Source organism: Stenella coeruleoalba, assembly GCF_951394435.1.
Source record: "Stenella coeruleoalba genome assembly, chromosome: 16".
NCBI classification, from domain to species: Eukaryota; Metazoa; Chordata; class Mammalia; order Artiodactyla; family Delphinidae; genus Stenella; species Stenella coeruleoalba.
This window is the reverse complement of record NC_137162.1, coordinates 6,893,208-6,914,307: the sequence shown is the minus strand read 5'-3', so window position 1 is coordinate 6,914,307 and position 21,100 is coordinate 6,893,208. Positions and strand designations below refer to the sequence as shown.

Genomic DNA, 21,100 nt, shown 5'->3' with positions numbered 1-21,100 from the left:
TACAATCTCAGTTTTGTGGGGTTTTCTCCACTCCATCTCTTGTATACACAATTTTTGCCTTTTTTCCCTCCATAATTTAGATTTTCTGTATGCAAGTTTGCATTGTCGGTAAACATCACAGGATATACTTTTACTGTTGTTATTATACATCTTTCATAAATATCGTTTATACATTTCCAGAAATTCCATTTAGTGGGTGTTCCACAGTTCCTATGGCCGTCCTCCTGTTGCTTTAGGCAGGTTGTTTGCTATTTTTTTTTCCTTTTACAACTTACATGGCAACTTGTGCATTAAGTGGTTTTAATTAAATATATGTCTTAGATTATTCACTTGATTCAAGTATGAGATATGAGATTATTGGGTTTCAAGTAGGTAAGAACTCAGGGCTCTTGAGACTTACAGTGTATTTAGAGGATGTTTATCTTGTAAATCACTAACCATAGGTAGTTGAGGTAGCCAGAGCACTTAATCACATCAACCACCTGATTGGGTCCAGCATTTGCTGGGTCTTTACATGAAGTGCCCTGTGCTAAACTTTGTGGGAGGAAAAGAACTGACGACACTGTTCTCAGCCTCAAGCAGCACATCTTCTATTAGCTGGGGGCTGTCACTAGAATATCTGTGCATCATCCATCATCTTCCTCATGCCCGTTCTCTCCTCCTGGGCTGGTTCTTTCCTTATGCTCTCCCCCATCTCCTGCTCTGTGGACCACATGCCTGGTTTCCTTGCCCTCTGATTTTCAGCTGGGTCAATGGACAGCATGGACAGGAGATTAGAGAGAGGTAGGTGGTAGGAGAAGTCTTACCCCATCCCCTGCCTCATCGCCGTTCTGGTGGCTTCTGCGGTGGCAGCTGCTGCTGCTCTTCCTCCAACTGCTCACTGCCCCACTCCCGCACCTTCTCACCTGCCTGGCCAAGCGCAGACTGCAGGGATGCTTACCATCCGCTCACCCCAGGCCAACAGCCAAATAGCTGCAATGTGCTCTTGGATTGAGTCCATCCTCAAAATCAGCACATAACACTACTTGATGATTCTTCTAAACTTCTTTGGCATTTTTCCTTTCCTCATCTCCAAAATAACTTTCATACAGTTCCTCTTTTCTCAAACCCCTCAGTACTCTTCCGTGTTCACTATCAACAATTCACTATTCACTATCTGCTATCTGCTATCCTCCACATCTTTGACCTCAGCTACCAACACTCTCCCACTTGCTGACCGTATTCTGGCTGTACTGGTTTTTCTTCTGTTCCTTAAATGCATTAAGCTCCTAATTGCCTCCTACCTCCCTGAGAAAAGAGACACCCTCCTGTTCCCATCAGCCAATTTGCCCAGTTACCTGCATGGGGACCCACACTCTGCACCAACACTCTTACACTGTGAAAGAAGTGCCCTTGCTTCTACAGAAAGCAACTCGCCTCCTCATGTTCTGCCTTCCAGCCCCTCTTGCCTCATCATGCAATTCCACACCCTCACTCCTGTAGGACCAGTTTCTCTCTCCATCAGATCATCTCCATGAGCACTTAGGCATGTTTGATGAGTATCTCCCACCACCACCTAAATCCCTCCCTTGACTCCCCAGGCCCCTTGCTCTGCTCCCGTCACATTAAAGCTTTTTGGAAGTGTTGATGCGTGCGTCCACCTCCTCCCATCCCATCCTCTCCTCAGCCATCTCCCCAACTGGGCTGGTGCCCCAATGGTCCCCTAAGGCTGCTCTCATCAGGGTGCCCAAGGTTCCTCCAAACCGTCTAACACAATGGTCTTTTTTTGTCCTCATTTCATCTAACCTGTTAGCAGCATCTAACAGTTAACCACTCTCTCCTTGAAAGTATCTTTTTTCTCCACGTGGCTTCAGGGTCACCTAAATCATTGATGGCTTCTTCCCAGTCTCCTTTGCTAGTTCCCCCTCCTCCACGAGAGACCCTAGTCTCAGCAGGCTGTCTTCTTTACCTCCCTCCCCCTTGCTAATTTCATCTAGCTTCGTGGCTTTCAGTGCTACCTAGGGGTGATGAGATACCAGGTTTATACCTCCAGTCCTGATCTCTCCCTTGGGGCTTATGCATCGGGCTTGGCATCTCCAGGCACCTCAGACTTAACATGGTCACACAGAACTCTTGAATTTGCACTGTCCTTTCTCAGCTCACACACCAATCACATATGAGGGAAGAAATACAGGTGCTTCTTCTCCTGCCTTTACCACTGCAGAGAATCGCTCCACCGTCTGCCACCTGCTCAAGCTAAACCCAACTCACTCTCTCTCTACTCAGCTTGCACCTGTCTCTCCCACACAAACGGCTCCACCTCCAAACCACACCCTCAATCCACGCATGTCGTTCCATCTCGCTGCTCCCAACTGGTCCCAGCTACCTCTATTTCTTACCTAGACTGGGGAAATAGCCTCCTAACTAGTCCTCCCGTGTCCACACTTGCCCCTTGCAGTACTGTACGACACACTGGCTAGTGTGATCTTTTAAAAATCTTTCTGCATCACTTCCTTGCTTTAAACCCTCCATCAAACTAAGTCTCAGTGTACTGGGAATAAAACCCAACCCTTTAGTCTGACCTACAAGATCCTACATTAGCTGCCAGCCTCCCCCGTCTCTACAGCACCCATGTCTCTGACCTCAGCTACCAACACTCTCCCGCTAGCTGACCATATTCCAGCCTCCACGCTGGTCTTTCTTCTCTTCCTGCTGTCCACTGACCTCCTCAGGACCTCTGTACCTGTGGTCCCCTCTACTGGGAATGCAGCCCCTGGAGCATCTCAAGGCTGGCTCCTCCCTGCTGTTCACAGGACAGCTCAGATGTCACCTCTTCCCTGAGGCTCCCCCGCAACCAGCTCACCTGCTCTTGCCTCTATTCCACTGCCTTGAGGCAGTTTCTTTATGGCACTGATCTCTTTAATTTATTTTGTTTACTTGTTTATTGTTTGCCTTGTCTGCCCTTCCCCATCCCACTGGAACGTATGTTGCAGAGAGTGGAGCTCTGCTTTGTTTATTCACAATACTAGGTCCCCCATCCAGAACAGCGCCTGGCACATACTATGTGCTCAAAACTATGAGTTTAATAGCAAATGAATTCAGCAGAAACCGAAATAACTGTAACAACTATAACTTAAATAACTGCAACAGTCAGACGGGAAAACACATGCTCTGTGCCCTGAAAAGGAACTCAAATGTATTTCAGCTCTGAGCCAGCTGTATTATATAAGGATCTCAATGACTCTGGGAAGTAGGGATTGTTACCCCCATTTAAAAAATGAGGAAATTGAGGCACACAGTGATTGAGCAACTTGCCCAGAGTCACACAGGGCAGCTGTACTGGTTGGTTATGGCCTGAGTCCAGTTCTGACTTGAGATGCCTGTGACATCTCAGTTACAGGATGTTTGACTATCATGCCATGGTGGTTAATTTTATGTGACAAGTTGGCTGGGCCACAGTGCCCAGACAATTGGTAAAACATTACTCTGGATGTTTCTGTGAATGTGATTTTTGGACGAAATTAACATTTAACTTGGTAGACACTGAATAAAGCAGATTGCCCTCCATAATGTGGAGGGCCTCGTCTAATCAGTTGAAGGCCTGAATAGAACAAAGACTGATGTCCCCCAGACAAGAGGGAATTCTGCCAGCTGACTGCCTTCGGACTCGACTTGCAACTCTCCCCCGAGTCTCCAGCTTGTTGGCCTGCCCCATCTGAAGGGAAACAGGCTTTGAAGCTGGCTTATAGGATTTCAGAACCTATTCTTTCCACTGGGCTACAGTGCTGCCCAGAAAAAAAAAAAAGGAGGAAATGGGCACATGAGCAAGAGAGATATAAAGATGTGTGAGGTGCAAACAAGGAGTGAATCTATCTTGCCATAGGAGCAGTGACTGGGGACCAGGCTCAGCCCTCCCTTGGGCCTGATATGCTGGTCAGGTTCCTGACAAGAGAATTCCTGGTCCTGCTGAGGGCTGATGGTGTCAAGAGAGGGATGATTTCTGGCAAGGGTACAAGTGGGTTAAAAAAATCTTGCCAAAACCTGAGTGTTTTAAAACTCCAAATTACAAGTTGATGAAATCTGGCATCAATATACCCTGAGATTTCCCAGCACAACCTGTGAAGCCTCCGCCTTAGGACTCTAATGTGCAGATAAGGCCTTATCCTAAGACAGGCAAAGGGGGTTTGATGAGGTTGTTGTCACTCAAACTCCCCCATTATTTCTGTGAAGATATAAGACATGGCCAAGAGATGATTGGTTGAAAAATTCGGAGTACTTAATCCAATTAGTAACTCAAGCCCTTAATGTGCTATTATGTCCAAAAATGCTTTTAAATTGCCATGTTTTAAATAGAAACAGATATTTTATTAAATATTTATCTCATTAATAAACACAAGATAATCATTGCTTTTTATTTTGAATTAACTTTTCCATTTGGGTTCAATGCACATTTCATAGATGTATTCTTTTCTCTTCATATGAGGGAACTTAATCACAAAAGCACAATTGGGCTTCTACTCTGTATGAAAATGAAGCAAATGAAATTGCTTTTTCCCCCCCAAAGGTTGATGTGATGAAGAAACACAACTGAATGTGACAGTTCTCTGCTACCCAGGAATTGTTTTTGGATGAAGTTTGGGGATTATATGCAATTATACTAGAGTAAATTTTCCACGACCATTCATGTTCAATGACCTATTTTAAAAATAAAAGGAAAGGCTAAGTACAGAATAAACAGAACCATGATAAGAATAAACCGGACCATGATAAGAATAAACAGGACCATGATGAAAAGTGTCCTTTCTACCTCTGTTATATCAGTATTACAATGTTATACCTCTGTATCAGAATTCAGTATAATGAAAAGTGTGCAGCAGAAAACTGCTAATTCAATCTGTAGGAAATCATGTTGGCAAGGCATGGCATCTTTCTATGCGTCCTTTTCCATGTCCCCAGTATTCACTCTTTCTTCTCGTTACATAGTTCTTCCTTCCTCACTCTATGGCCAGATAAGACAAAGTGAAAGATGAGTGAATATGGCATCTGGCAACCTGGCACTGCAGAGCACCTGTGGATGGATGGACAGTGCTGGCTGCTGGCTTACTCCCCCATTTGCCAGCAATTAGGTTTGCAGATGGCTTCCCCCAGAGAGAACCACAGCCCAGGAATGCTGCCTGAAGCCTAGCAGGCTGTGCACTGCACGACGGCAGGGGTTGGGCGGGGGAGAAGTGGACAAAATTCACAGACTGCAGTGAGAATGGGGCCTTGGAGTTGTGCAATGTGGTGGCACACCCCACCCTCCAAAGCAACCCCCTCAGAGGCAAATCATCCCTTCTCTGGCTGGCCTCTGGGAGCTGGCCTGCAGCTCCTTATCTCTACTGATACCACTGGTACAGAGGGGCCTTTATGGTATCCAGCCCCAGAGCCCTTTGCCCCTGGGTTGAACTCTGGGTTCATGCAGATTCTGAGCCACAGCACTTGTTCCTCCGTCACTGCGGTCGGCTCAAGGCTCTCTGAATACGCTACTGACTCAGTTTCCCTACTTGGTGACAGCTGGCTGCCCTGCTCCATAGCCCAGTTCCTCACTCTAGGGTGGCACTTTGGCACACTTGCCTCATATATCTCTTGCTAAACTCCCTTCCATGGGGCCTGCATCCTGCCCTAATCCTCCTCCGGAGGTCATGGTCAGATCTTCTGAACAATGACCCACTCCCTGCCAGACTTCTGATTTGTCTCTGCTGGATCCCATCATCCTGGCTGGATACCCCAAAATTCCAAAATCTGAGGTGAGCAGGAGTGGTTGCCCCCCAGACACACTGTTTGGGGTTGCTTGGCTGTTCTCTTTATGCATCCCCCCAAAGCCCCTCCCTCAGTGGTGACTGGGTCCTTCGACCTGGCTTCCATCTCATTCTGGGAAGTGAGTGAGTCTCCATCCAGTCTAGCATGCTGCCCCATCTCTGACAAGTGTCCCTTGAGAAATATTTCAGGAAAGGATTTTATCTGACCACTACAGGCAACGATCAAAGAAAACTAATTCCACTGTGTTTGTTACAACATCAGTGAAAGAAGTCAAGAGTACAGTCTCAGAAGGAGCATAAAGTATATGCAGTAAAGGCTAATACATCATTCATGAATAGCATGTCCCTAACATGGTGCTCTTCAAAACCAGGCACACAATGTGTAATTATTCTTCACATCATCACAAAGTAGGGAGTGGGCAGATGCTAGTTGCCTTTTATAAATAAGGAAACGGGAAAAAAGCCAAATAATTTTTCCAGAGGAAACCACCACTGGAAAGTAGAATGAAACCCAATAATCTCGAAACCCAGTTGTGATGCACTTAAAATGTCAGTATAAATCTCCATCTCAAATTTCCACTAATCTAAGGCAATCACTTGGCATCTCTGCTTTACAGTATCTGGTGTTGAGAATCCCAGCGCTGTCACAAGGTTGAACCAGTTTACGAGTCACACAAGAAAATCAGTCTAATAACTTACAAATGGCCACACAGTACCATGGGGAAGAGCACAGAAACTGTGTCATGTTGCTTCTGTTTTAATCCCAGTTCTACTGCTCACTCACATAGCTCTTTTGTAAAAATGAATTAAATTAGTAGTCAGATAACTGATGATGTTTTGATTACTATATATGCTTAGTATATATGGTGAGCACTATATAAGCAGAAGATCTTACGATCACATTATATTTGTGTTTCATTCTGACCCCAAAATGGAATTAATTACTTTCTTGATCATGCTTGTTATTCATCACAATTGATTTGAAAGATCTCTGGTTTTAAAAAAAATTAAAGGGAATTCCCTGGCAGTCCAGTGGTTAGGACTTGGCACTTTCACTGCTGGGGCCTGGGTTCGATCCCTGGTTGGGGAACTAAAATCCTCCAAGCAGAGCGGCCAAAAACAAACAAACAAACAAACAAACAAAATCCTCTAAGATAAGTTGAATATATTCAACAGAATGATCCTACAAGTTCTGAAGGGAATGGAGGCATCTTTAGAATGTTGTGAAGGGGCCACAGATTCAAATGTCTCCAGGCAGCTTCAATGAAATTGAGAGGCTACCTGGTGTAAGACAATAGGAAAACCTTTTAAAGTAAAATTGGCTAAACAAAGCATGCCTTCAGGCAATGTTTAGTGAGCACTGGTTCATGATGAAATTGTTCTAATATATTTATTTCCACCTTTCTGGTGACTTCTCTCTCACAACTCACAAAAGAAAGTTTTGAAAAAACACACATTAAATTACATTCCATGCGCAGGCCTTCTTTCATCTTCATACTTCAAAAGAACCTATAACTGATTCTAGGTTGGAGGTGAATTTACAGAACCAATCCTTTTTTGTTTGGATGATTCTAATTATTCTAGCAACCCCTCAGCCTGCAATTGGTGAGATATATTTGTGCCTTTTTATGTAAATCTAATTTGTGTTCTTGGGAATTTGGGTTTTTGTTTGTTCTCTTTTCTCCATTAGAGTGGAAACTCCTCAAGTGTAAGAACCATGCTTCAACTCAGCCTAATAATCAAACATATCTATTAAGCACCTAATTGTATTCAGCGCAGAGCTAGGCAAATACAAAGAGATTTCAGAGCTCAACCTTGCCTCTTGTTCTTGTAGTCTCAGAGGTGGCTGAGCTCAGTGAAATGCTCTGTAGACCCATGACTGTCTCTCTGAAGTATTTGCTGAGGGGTTCCACTGTGCCAGATCTCTTCTAAGTGCCTCATACCTATTATTTCATGTAATGTCACAACAACCGGGTAAGGCCATTCCTATTATTATCCCCATTTTACAGACCAGGAAACTGAGCAGAGGAGATGAAATACCTTGCTAAGGTGACACAGCTGGTAAATGCAGACCTAGGCTAAGAACCATGCTTTAGACCCCAGTCTGCCTTCTACACATCAACACTTGTGCACAGAGGACCTGCAGTGGATGTAGCACTTCTGGAATGCTTGTGCAGACCTCCTCAACCCCCAACACAGGCACCTTCTAGAATATGAATTTCGGACACATATAATAATAATAGAAAAGCAGGTTCATTGGGTATAGGCATCTATTTTTACTCCTGCCCCCAAGCTCTAGACATAGTAGGTAAAATAATTTTTTAAATATTAACTCTATAACATTGAGAAGAAATAGGAATGTTAGTGATTTCTTGGATAAAAGGAAGCAAATGGGATAGGATTTATGGAAAACTGAGACTAGAGGAAATCATGGCTGCAGGAGACATTTCTCAGAAATTTACAGATCAAGTTGACAAAAATAAAAGTGAGCCCAAATGTTACTGGAATAGCACAACTTATAAGCTTGATCTAGTAGCTATATAGAATTTTCTAAACAAAAATAGAGAACTGTCACTCTCTTCAAACATCCAAAAAGCATTCACAAAAATTAAACATGAATTATGCTAAAAATAAAATCTAAAAAAATTCCAAAAAGCATAAATCTCAGAGGCCACCTTTGTTACCCATACTGCATTAAAATCTGACTAGCAATAACAAAAAGAAAACACTTTGGAAATGAGGGTAAAAATACACCTTTTAGACTTCCCTGGTGGCGCAGGGGTTACGAATCCGCCTGCCAATGCAGCGGACATGGGTTTGATCCCTGGCCGGGGAAGATCCCACATGCCGCAGAGCAACTAAGCCTGTCTGCCACAACTATTGAGCCTGCGCTCTAGAGCCCGCAAGCCACAACTACTGAGCCCACGTGCCACAACTACTGAAGCCCAAGTGCCCTAGAGCCCGCGTGCTGCAACTACTGAAGCCCGCGCACTCTAGGGCCCATGTGCCGCAACTACTGAGCCCGCATGCTGCAAGTACTGAAGCCTGCGCGCCTAGAGCCCAATGCTCTGCAACAAGAGAAGCCACTGCAATGAGAAGCCCGCACACCACAACAAAGAGGAGCCTCCACTCGCCGCAACTAGAGAAAGCGCACACACAGCAATGAAGACCCAATGCAGCCAAAAATAAATAAATAAAATTTTAAAAAACACACAACCTTTTAATTTGTTATTATTCGTAATTATTATTTAGAAATGAACAGCAAGTGCCATGTATATAAATAGTAGCAAAGATATACAGTGACGAGGGCCATTTTACCACGGTAGTGGATGGAGATGAAAAGAACAGAACGGACTGCGGAGTTACTTAGAAGCAAAAGCAACAGAACTTGGAAACAGATTTGACTGGTCCTTGCCCCCCGCCTCTCCGGGCCCTTTGCTGCCTGGGTCCACAGCCTTGCTTTCTCTGAGCAAGATTTTGTTGGCTTGTTCAGCACTGGATCCCAGGGCCTAGCACAGACCCAAGCTAAGTTATTCATATATTTTTGGTGAAAATCTTTTTTTTAGGCCTGTCCACTCAGTATGGAATCCTACCCAGTGAGGCCACTGACATTTAGTTACAACACTTTCCCATCTCCAGCAAACACCATGCCTGGCCAAAGGTTTGAGAGATAAAGACCATCTCACCTTTACAAATACTCTGCAACTGACAAAACTCTTCAATATAAATTATCCAGTTTTGATCCTTAAAACAAGATTATTCTCATTTTTCAGATGCTGAAACCGAGACCCAGCTTATCTAAAGTCACAGCTAGCAAGTGGCAGAGCTAATATTACCTGCTACTCTAAATGAAAATTGAATAGTCTATGAAAATAATAAGCTAACATTTATTGATCTGTCGAGTACATACTATGTATTAAGCACCATGCTGGTGTTTTGGGTTTTTTTTAATAATTATTATCTTATTTTGTCCTCAAAAGAACTTTGCAAGGTATTTGTAATATACATTCACTGTCTAAACTAATGAGAAAAGCAGATAGGGATCTGTCCAAGGTCACAAGTAGAGCAGCCAGACTTTGAACCCAGGTCATGAGTTCAAGGCTCCTGCTCTTTTCTAAAGGCACACTGCCTCTCATCGGACCCATGGATTCAACTTCACCATTATCAGAGCACTGACAAGTAAAAATTTCAATGCAATTTAATTATGACCTGGATCTTTTCTTAAGGAGGATGCTGTTTTTGTAGTATGAAAGTGATGCTTTATGAAACTAACTAAGCTAAGGGACTGTTTGAGAAATTGAAATACTATTGATTGCTTAATAGCTGCTGCATAAATTATCTGGGACACAAATCGCCTATTACTCTTTGAAGAGCAAGAGCCCAACATCTGGAAGAAGCTGGACAAATGATAGCGCATGCATATCAGAATCCAGTAAAAAGGACCCACAATAAAAGAGGTTTATAAATATTTCATAGGTTCAATAGCTATTTCCCCTAGAGTTCTAGTTTTTATAACCATCATAATCAGTTATTTTTAAGAGAATATCTGGAATAGAACCTTAAATTCTGATAGGTAACTACAGCAATATTATAAAAGCACAAATCACCTGGATTTTATGTGAACCGTAGTCTAAAAGATATCAATTTATTGATTTAAGAAATAGGTTTGCAGGCAGAAGCAATTCTTGGATACCTTAATATGGTAAAATGAATAACTCTAATTACTGAGTGTGACACCCACTTTGTGTTTGCTATAAATTTTAGAGCCATAAATTGTAAAGCTACGTCGTGGTCCATATTTTAAGTGTTCTGAAATTGGGATCAATGTCCAGCTACACAAGAAAATTGTCCTGAAAAAATAAACTGCATGTTCACATTTTTTCCGTGGGAAATGAAAATATTGAGGAATTTACATTAGGATAAATAACAGCTTGGTAACTGGGCTCATTTATTCATTCTTTTACTCATTCACAAGTTCAAGGAGCATTTATGGGATTGCTACTACGTAGCTTTAGGTTAATAGTTTTGGGGAAGGAGAAAGGTGTAGGTAAGCTGGAGCAGTATACTTCATTGATTAGTATTCCTTAAAAAAAAAACTTTGATATATAACTGACATACAATAAACATGTCTAAAGAGTACAATTTGATACATTCTGACATTTATATCAACTGTGAAATCATCATCACAATTAAGATAATGAACATATCCATTACCCCAAAACTTTCCTTATGCCCCTTTGTAATCTTTCTCTCCCACCTCTCTCCACCAGCCCACCCCCTCAATTCCTCAGGCAACCACTGATCTACTTCTGTCACTACAAATTAGTGTGCATTTTGTATAATTTCACATAATTGGAATCACACAGTATGTATCCTTTTTTTCTTTTTTTTGGTCTGGCTCCCTTAACTTGGTATAGTTATCTTAAGATTCATCCATGTTTGTTACATGTATCAGTAATTTATTCCTTTTATTTCTGAGTAGTATTTCATGGTGAGGATATACAACTTATTTTTCCATTCACCTGTTGATAGACAGTTGTGCTGTTTCCAGTTGAGTCTACTACAAATAAAGCTGTGAACATTTGTGTACAAGTTTTTGTGTAAATTTAAGTTTTCATTTCTCTTAGATAAATATATAGTAGTGTAATGACTGTTTTATATGGTAGATGTATGTTTAACTTTGTAAGAAACTGCTGAAATGTCTTCCAAACTGGTTGTACCATGTTACATTCCTACCAGCAGTGAGAGTTCCAGTTGTCCCTTATCCTGTCCAACACTTCTTACCATCAGTCTTTTTAATTTTAGCCATTTGTGATTTGCAAATGTTTTTTCCAAGTCCAAAGTTTATTTTTTCATTTTCTTACCAGTGTCTTTTGAAGAGCAGAAAGACATAAATAGCTGGATCTTGTTTTTTTGTTTTTGTACTTGCTTTTAATCCAGTCAGATAATCTGTCTTTTGATTGGAGTGTTTAACCCATTTATATTTAATGTAATTATTGATGTGGTTGAATTTACACCTGCCATTTTGCTATTTGCTTTCTATATGTCTCATAGCCTTTTTGTTCCTGTTTCTTCTTCACTGCATTCTTTTGTATTAAATATAAAATACATTCTTTTGTATTAAATAGGTATTTCCTAGTGTACCATATTAATTCCTTCGTTGGTTTTTTAACTCTTTTTGAATTATTTTCTTAGTGGTTTCTCTGAGGATTATAATGCACATCTTAATTTATCATAATATACTTCAGATTAAAACTAACTTAATTTCATGAAAATAGAAAAACTCTTCTCCAATTAGCTCCATTCCTTTCTCCCTTCTTTATGCAACTGTCAGCATATAATTTCATCTATATATGTTACAGATTCAACAATACAGTTTTGTAAATATTGCTTTTTTTTTTTTTTTTTTTTTTTGCGGTACACGGGCCTCTCACTGTTGTGGCCTCTCCCACTGCGGAGCACAGGATCCGGACGTGCAGGCTCAGCGGCCATGGCTCACGGGCTCAGCCTCTCCGCAGCACGCGGGATCTTCCCAAACCGGGGCACGAACCCGTGTCCCCTGCGTCGGCAGGCAGACTCTCAACCACTGCGCCACCAGGGAAGCCCTAAATATTGCTTTTTATAATCATATCTTTCAAAGAAATTAACAGAAGAAAGACAAATGTATGCATAAAGTCTTTTATATTAACCTACATATTTATCATGTAGGTACTCTTCATTTCTTCATATGGATTTGAGTTACCATTTGGAGTTATTTCCTTGCTCCAGTACACCTCCATTCCCTAGCCCCTCCATTGTGCTATTATTGTCACATATGTCACATAATTATATGTTGCAAGCTCAATAATACAGTTTTATAATTGTTGTTTGTGTAATTCTCTTTTAAATCAATTAATAAGAGAAAATATATACTTATACTTTTATAATTATCTTTACTGGTTCTCTTTATTCCTTTGTGTGCATTTGAGTTATAGTTGTCATTATTTCCTTTCAGCTTGAAGAACTTCCTTCAGCATTTCTTGAGCATGGATTTTTCTGCACTTTGCTGGAAATAAAGGCAGCCTCTCTCCCACATCCTGGTAGAACTACCACACAGTGGAGCTGGCGGGAAGGGGAGGAAGGCAGTAGCTGTAGGCTAAAATTCCACAGGCTCCCACTGTTCCTTTCAAGATTCAGTAGTTTCATTGAATAACTTCTCAATCTGTTGTCTGTCGTTGGTCAATTCCTAGAGTCCTGAAATGATTATCTGTGACCATTTTCTAGTTTTATGTTGCTTTTGGGGAGGAGAGGATTTGCTAAGACTCTCACTCAACCATTTAGGAGTCTAAAGCTACCATCTAGATGTTTTTTGTTTTTGTTTTTCGTTGTCCCATCAGTTCTTGGTTCTCTTTTTCCTATTTTTGTGACTTCTTCTGGATTGTTTTTTTAAAATTCAATTTTATCTGCTTTGTTGGTTTATTAGCTATTGCTCTTTATTATGTTATTTTACTGTTTGCTTTAGGGTTTATAGTATATATATTTAACTTTTTACAGTTAACCTTCAAATGTTATTACACCACATCACATTTGTCATAGGAAGCTTACAAGAATATACTTCCATTTCTCTCTTCCTGGCCTTTGTGCTACTGTTATATATTTCACGTATGTTATATACTATCAACCCATCATACTTTGCTATTTTTTATTTAAGTAGTAGATTATCTTTTAAAGAGATTAAAACAATATGAAAAAAATCTTTATATTTAACTTTGTAGTTACCATTTCTGGTACTCTTCATTTCCGTGTGTATTTCCATCTTGTATCATTTTCCTTCTGCCTGAAGGACTTCCTTTAATATTTCTTGTTGCTCAGGTCTGCTGGTGATGAACTGTTCCAGCTTTTGTATGTATATGTACGTTTTGCCTTTATTTTGAAAGATATTTTTGCTGGGTAAAGATTCTAGATTGAGACTTTTTTTCTCTTTTCCCCTCAGTACTTTAAAGATTTTGCTTCATTGTCTTATAGCTTGCATTATTTCCACCAAGAAATCTGCTGTTATCCATCTTTGTTCCTCTGTGTGTGATATGTTTTTCTTCTGTTTCTCATTTAAGATTTCTTCTTATCACTTGTGTTAAGTGATTTGGTTATGATGTGCACTGGTACAGTTTTGTGTTTCTTGAGCTTGGGTTTGTTGAGCTTCTTCTATCTATGGGTTTATAGCTTTCATCAAATTCGGAAAGATTCTAGTTATTGCTGTTCAAATATTTTTCCTTCCCTGCTCTTTCCTCTCCTTTAGAGACTCCAGTTATAGGAAAATTAAGCCTATTGAGGTTGTCCCACAGCTCACTGATGCTCTTTCATTTTACTGTCAGTTTTTTTTCTGTATATTTCCTTTTTGATAGTTTCTATTGCCATGTCTTCAAGTTTACTAAGCTTTTCTTTTGATGTTTAACCTGCATTAATCCCATCTAGTGTATTTTTAAGTCTTTGATGTTGTAGTTTTCAACCCTAGAAGCTCGACTTGTGTCCTTTATTTATGTCTTCCATGTTTATGCTTAACATATTCAGTCTTTCTCTAGCTTCTTTATATAGAATATAGTCACAATAATTGTTTTAAGGTCCTTGCCTACTAATTCTATCATTGATGTCATTTATCCATCAGTTTCAATTGACTGAATTGTATTTTTTGGCTTCTTTGTATGCTTGGTAATTTTTAAATTATTTATTCATTCATTCCTAAAAATATTCTTGAGCTTTGATCTGGGACCCAGTTAAATTATTTGGAAACAGTTTGATCTTTTTGGGTCTTGCTTTTAAGCTTTGTTAGGTGGAACCAGAGATGTGTTTAGTCCAGGATTGATAACCCACTTCTGAGTCAAGACCCTTCACAGTGCTCTAATATGCCATGAATTATGAGGTTTTCCCCTGTGGCTGTTGGAAACAGGCACTATTCTCTGCCCTCCATGAACTTCAGGCACTATTCTCTCTAACCCTTTTGGGTGACTCCTTCCCTGGCCTTGAATAATTTCCTCATATGGATGCACTGATCAGTTCTCATTTGAATATTCTAGTGGGACACTCTGTAGAGCTCCAGAACTCTTTTTGTGCAGCTCTGTCTTCTACAGTATTCCTTTCTGTCTCTTAGTTGCCTTGGCATCCCAGGACTCCCTGCTCCGTCTCCTCAATTCAGGGAATCCACTGCACTCTGCCTAGATTTCCCCCTCCTTTGCTGTGGCCTGGAAACTTTCTCCAGGCAGAAATCTGGGGCAATTATAGAACTCATCTCATTAGTTCTTCACCTCTCAGGAATCTCTTTTCTTAATTGCTTGATGTCCAATGTCTTGAAAGTCATTGCTTCTAATAATTTGCCTTGCTTTTTAGTTGTTCTGGTGGAATAGTAAATCTGTAAAACCTGTTACTTCATCTTGGCCAGAAGCAGAAGTCTGATTAATATTCTTTTGAAAACACTCTTATTACAACATGTTATTCAACATCCACTGTGTACCAGGCATTCTGCCTACTATGTTCATGGTCCCATGAGGTTATGTTTTTGTTTCTTTTTTTATTTTTCAGGAGGAGCAGGGGGGGAAGGAAAGGGGGGTAGAACACAAAAGTGGTAAGACATGATCACCCTACCCCTACCCCCCTGCAAAGGAACTCACAATCTAGACAAGATATATTCAAAGTTCAGTGTAAAGACAACTAACACTACAAAGAAGATAAGGACCTAGAAACATTTATTCAGCAAATACATTTGAGGGCCTATTCTAGTTGCTGTGAAGCTGAGTGGTGAACCAGACAGACACAGGCCCTCCCCTCATGAAGCTTACTTTTTAGTGGAAGATTAAATAGGGTAAAGGGACAGAGAATGGCTGGGGTGCTACTTTAAAAGGGAAAGGCTTTCTGAAGCAGGACCATTGGAGGAGAGACCTGAATTCAATGAAACAAGTAGTAAGAACAAGTGACCTATAAATTAATTTCAAAGGAAGAGACTTCCCCTTTTAACTGGGGTGATCAAGGGAAGCTCATGAAGGTTACATCTGAATTTCCACAGGATTTTCAAAAAGAATGACTCATTGCTGGTGAGGGGGGGCAATGATAAGAAAGGGAAAGGCATTTTTGTAAGACAGAGAATAAAGCTGCTTGCCTGGAACTGAGTATTCCAGGACAGGGGTAGGTGAAATGTGGAGGAGAGAATCAATCTTAGGGCCCAACTGCAGAAGGCCTGAATGGACAGGCTAGAGAACTTCTGGTCTTTGCTTTTCTGAAATGGTGCAGGAAGTGAGGCAACTGAAGTTTTAGGATGACTACTCAAGCCTACATGTATACAGGATAAATTAGAAACACGGCACAAGGATGGAAGACGAGGCAGGAGCCGGCCCACCAATGGCTGTGTGGGAAGGTGTGTTGGACCTGGAGAGGGATGGGAAGATGGCATCACAGCTCAGAAGAAGAATCAGCAGCTCTTGGACACTCAGTGTGGTGTTGGGCAGCCAGGGTGTGAGGGGTCTGCGATGCCAACAGTGTCCAAATTCACTGTAAAGGCTTAAACTCAGTGACCACAGAGTAAGATGGCAATAGAGCCTTTCTGCAAAGAAAGACCCAACTTAAAAATATCAGACTGTTTTAGTTTAGTTTTTTGCTGTGCCTTTTCTTAATCCACAGATAGGACAGTGATGCCAATGGGCTCTTGTGCTGTAACAGACTTGATTTTCAAGTGAACAGCTCCAATACAGCATCTTTGAAAATCTGAAATGTCCCACTTTCCCTGCCAACTAAAAGTACTGCACTAAAAAAAAATTAAAAAAATAAAAATAAAATCACCATTTTCAGAAAGTCTTTTTAGTTTTCCTATCAGGACAAAGATTTCTGAAAAGACAGAGGCAAGCTCCTTTAGACATCACATAAAGCTAACTACACTCGAGGGACAATTGCAAATGAACTAAGGGAAGCTGCGGCCAAACAAAATGCGACAAACAACTGTCATATTCCAAACGGTCAATCAGAAGCTGGAACAACCTGAATGTAACAGAAGTTTATTATGATGAAAATAATGATCTCAGGACAAGGGATATTTAATGATTTGCAGATTTAAGTATGAAATAAATATTCATCCATGTCCAACGGTAACTTTCAAGCTCTAACCATTTTGTGTGGCTGAGAGTAACACCTGGAACTGTGGGGGCACTTTTAAAGTGAAAGGGGAAGCAAATAATTCATCTTCATTTTAATTTCAATACAATTGCAGAATACACTGCTACACTAGAAGCATGAATGATACACTGAGGGGTATCTTTTTTACATTGGAGAGTATCTCACTGTTTGGGCAGAATGGTTCTCTTACTGGAATTGTTCACAAAGCAACCTATTATATGGTGAGAGGTACCCTCCGGGCACCATTGAAATTAATATGAAAGGAACAATCAAGAATGCCAAGCGCAGTGCATAAAACGCAGGTAGGTGGTGGAAGACAGATAAGCAGCCTAGGTGGTTTAAGTTGCAGAATCTGAGGCTGCAGAGAGATGTGTTATACAATTTACATTACAACTAGTCACAATTTTAGAATGGGCCATGAAAAGCTCATATAGTTAAGTACTGAGTCCATAAAAAAACACAAAAAGCTTTACAACACAAGGGAACTAAATGATGGATAAATAGACAAAGAAGATAATCAGAGAGCAGGAGGAGAAAGCTTTCACAAAATTCCTCTGGTTTTGGCAACTTAACCCACACATCACAGGTAGCACTGTCTCTACAGTGGGATTATGTTAAAAGAGGCTTTCTCAGCCTTGGAACTATTGACATTTGGGGCCAGATAATCCTTTGTTGTGTGGACCTGTCCTGTGCATCATGGGATGTTTAGCAGCATCCCTGGCCTCTGTCCATTAGTTGCCAATAGCACCTCCTCCCTCAGTTGTGACAACCAAAAATGTCTCCAGATATTGCCAAAGTCCCCTGGGGAAGGGGGAATTGCCCCCATTTGAGAACCACTACCTTAGAGAAAGCAACAGTATAAACTACTCCAGTGAATTATTTCCCCCTGGAATCATATGCACTTTGCCCTTTAAAGAGTATTAATTATAACCAAATGCTAATTTTAGTCAAAAAATCCCATTGCACACCAAATGAATATGAAGGGTAACCTAATAGTAGTTTAAAATAACCAGTTTCCATGAGGTTTAGAAAATCTCTTTGCTGCTTTCTCCCTCAATCTATCTTAAAACACTGGGAAAGTGTTTGGTTTCCTATCCATTTGTGTAGTGAGCAATACTTTTTTGTAGCAAAATAAAACCAGAGACTGGCACCCTCCTAGGATATACAGCTAAATAGTAGTTCAACACTTTCTCCACTTGATGAGATATAAAGGGAAAGCCAGGTGTATTTTGTAAATGAGAGAGTGAAGGAGAGAGGTTTGCATTTACCCTGAGACACTGAAGCAGCAGCAATAGTCTCGTGGTCATCAGGCTATCAGAGATTTCAAGAAGCCATTTTGATTTTTCCTTGAAGGTTACTTTCTATTCATTTATTTTTTATTTTAAATATTACCGTATTTTTATTCGTCTCATTGACGGATGTTCCTTCATTGCAGCAGCAGCGAGGGGAAAGAGGACAGTGGGAAAAAAGGAAAACAAAAACAAAAGTCACCTTTCTTCACGCACGCACAAGGGTGGTGATATTGGCGGAAGGTGATGGCGAAAATTTGTCGACGTGCTCGCGCCGGCTGAGGCCAGCCTGCTGTAAACCTTGGATGGAAGCGCATTCCGGTGCCCGGAACTGGCCCAGCATGGGGAGTGAGGAAGCCGTTCCCTCCCCGGCAGTCAGTCGTACCTCGCCCAGGGACGGTCCCGGTCCCCTGTCTCCGGCCGTGACTGAGCGGAGAACACAGCACCAGGAGGATGCGGTCTGGCAACGAGTCCCCGCCGCCCTGCTCTCCCGATGCGGCCCGCTCACTGGACTGCCGGTTGTTGAAGGTTACTTTTTAAAATTGCATGCTGTCTGCATGGTTATTGCTGTAAGTTAAGCTAGTTTCTCCTGGTCTTTTTTCTAACCTAGAAATAGGGCTAGATTTTAACTCTACGAGGGCAGGGATGATGTCTTGTGCGCCTTGCTCACCCCTCTATCCATAACACCTAGCCCAGTGCCTGCACTAGAGCAAGCATACAACGCACATTTCTTGAATGAATGAGGACAGAAATGCCAATTCTGAAGCAAATAGATTAGGATGCCAGCTCCTTAACAACAGGTGCCTTTTCTTATTTCCGTGCCACCGCCAGCTCTGTGGTTGGCGGTTGGTGCATAGTAGATGGTCAGGAATGTTTGTGGCACTCATCTGAATGTCAGGTCTCTGCCTGTATCTTTTGGGCAGCAAAGCACATCAGGGCGGCACAAAGCCGAGGCAGGTGTGCTGCCTGAATCTGAGCATGCTCATCCGTTTGGTTCTGTCCAAGCACAACACAAAGACACGTTCCACCATGAGGAAACGAATCAAGACATCTGAGCGGAAAGACTTCAATACGCGCTTTGCAAAACAACATTGTCACCCTTCTGACAGATGAGGAGGTGGATCTGGTCCCTCAGCATCATGGTCTCGCTCCTGGAGAATTTCTCAAGGGCCATAATCGCCACCCATAGGGGATGTGCTATCATTGGTCGTGCTGCAGTCTAGGCAAAGGCTGGGAACATACTGTGCAAATTATATCACCACAGGCATCAAGGAGCTTATCCTCATCTTAAAAGGCATTATCTCTCATGTTGAAACTTTAACAACACATCTACAATGAAAAATCAAAAGTGTGCCAAAACGCAGAGGTGCTGGAGGAATAAGATGTGGCTCTTGGGGAAGGCGTGAGATTCTCTCTAAGCACAGAGGGCCGGGCCAGTGGCAATGGGGTACGCACTAGGCTGCTGGAATGACAGTGTCCAGACGCTACCGTGAATGGTAATGACAGGCAATAAAATACCCCTTTAAAAATCCAGCCAAAGATAAAGACATTAGATCGTAGCAATGCTTCCAAAACCAACCATTAGTACGTTAGCACAGACACAATGAGAAAATGCAACTAAAAATTATTTTCAATCTTACCAAATACTTGCAGGGAAACTAGGCCAAGAAAGCCATCAAAATCAAATAGAAGCAACGTGAGCTTATATAATCCAGAAGTTCAAAAAACTCAAGAAATGCATCGCAAAGATATTTCCAGAAAAACAATTAATGAAAGCTTCATTAAGATGAAGAAAGAAGAACACAATTCTTCTCTATTCCCCCCAACCCAACCACTGTTACTAGGAACAGTGTCATATTTTGTGTGGGAGTTCCAGGACGCGACCATAAAATACAGCACCAATTTATGCAATTTGAGTTAAGTTTGATTATACAACATATGTGACAGACCTCTTGAATTAATTGCATTAAACGTTTTCAGTTATAGAAAGAAGACCCATGACTCACAGGGGCCATAAATGAAATACGGCACAGGTAGTAATGACTCGAATTGCATTCTTGAGTCTTTAAAGATAAATTAGCCAACAATGAGAATTTGATAGCTAACGTTGCACTTAGTTACAGGGGTAACGCGGTGACCCACATAACTTACTATTTTTAAAAATTTAAAATTTACACAGGTTAATAGCATAAAAGATTCTTCACTCTCACGGCAGCAATGCAGTTCTATTAATGCACTAGTGTGGCCTTCTTACAATTGCTTAACTCTTCACGCGCAAGTAGGATTACTCATGTTAATTCTTTGACCAGGAAAGGCACAGATCAAACTAACGTTCACTGAACATCGCCTCATCCTAGGCACTGACGACTGACATCACATTCGACCTTTCCATTGCTCCTTTGGGGTTATGTCACCGGCAAAGCCCATTAACAAGTCTCAGGAAATAAAAATAGAATCTGGGTAATAAAATAAAGTCTAACCTTTTTTTCCTCCTTATGCTTAGTCTGGTATCACTTGCTCACAGGGGGTCGCGTACAGAGGCCTTGCTTGCACTCGGCGCTTCAGACCAGAGTTCCCAGTGCGAAACGACTGCGCCGATACCTCAGAAGACGCCACACGACACTCGATTCAAGATGGCGGCGGCGGGCCGGGCGCAGAGACGCTGCGCCTGCCGGGCACTGGATCTGGAGCGTGAGCCGCGCACCGGCCCCGCCTCGCGAGAACCCCGCCCCCTCCCCTCCCCCACTGACAAGATCCCTGTACAGCAGCCTCGCCCACGGCCTGTCAGGAGAGCGCGTGCGCCAGAGCCCTGCTCGAACCAAATTTGCTCTCGTTCTGCTGACACGAGCAATACCAGGCAGAAGGACCCTTGTTGGGGACTGACTCGGGCGGGGGCGGGGG

The 21,100-nt window shown here is 41.8% G+C and overlaps 1 long non-coding RNA gene across 1 annotated transcript in view; it reads right to left on the bottom strand.

Annotated features, from left to right (window-relative positions):
• LOC307174879 overlaps positions 1 to 20,808 on the bottom strand; it is a 157,400-nt gene extending 136,592 nt beyond the window's left edge. The window contains exon 1 of the long non-coding RNA XR_013824192.1: positions 20,680 to 20,808. This is a non-coding gene — a long non-coding RNA (uncharacterized lncRNA). The remainder of the gene's footprint in view (positions 1 to 20,679) is intronic.
• Between the last annotated feature and the right edge of the window lie 292 nt (positions 20,809 to 21,100).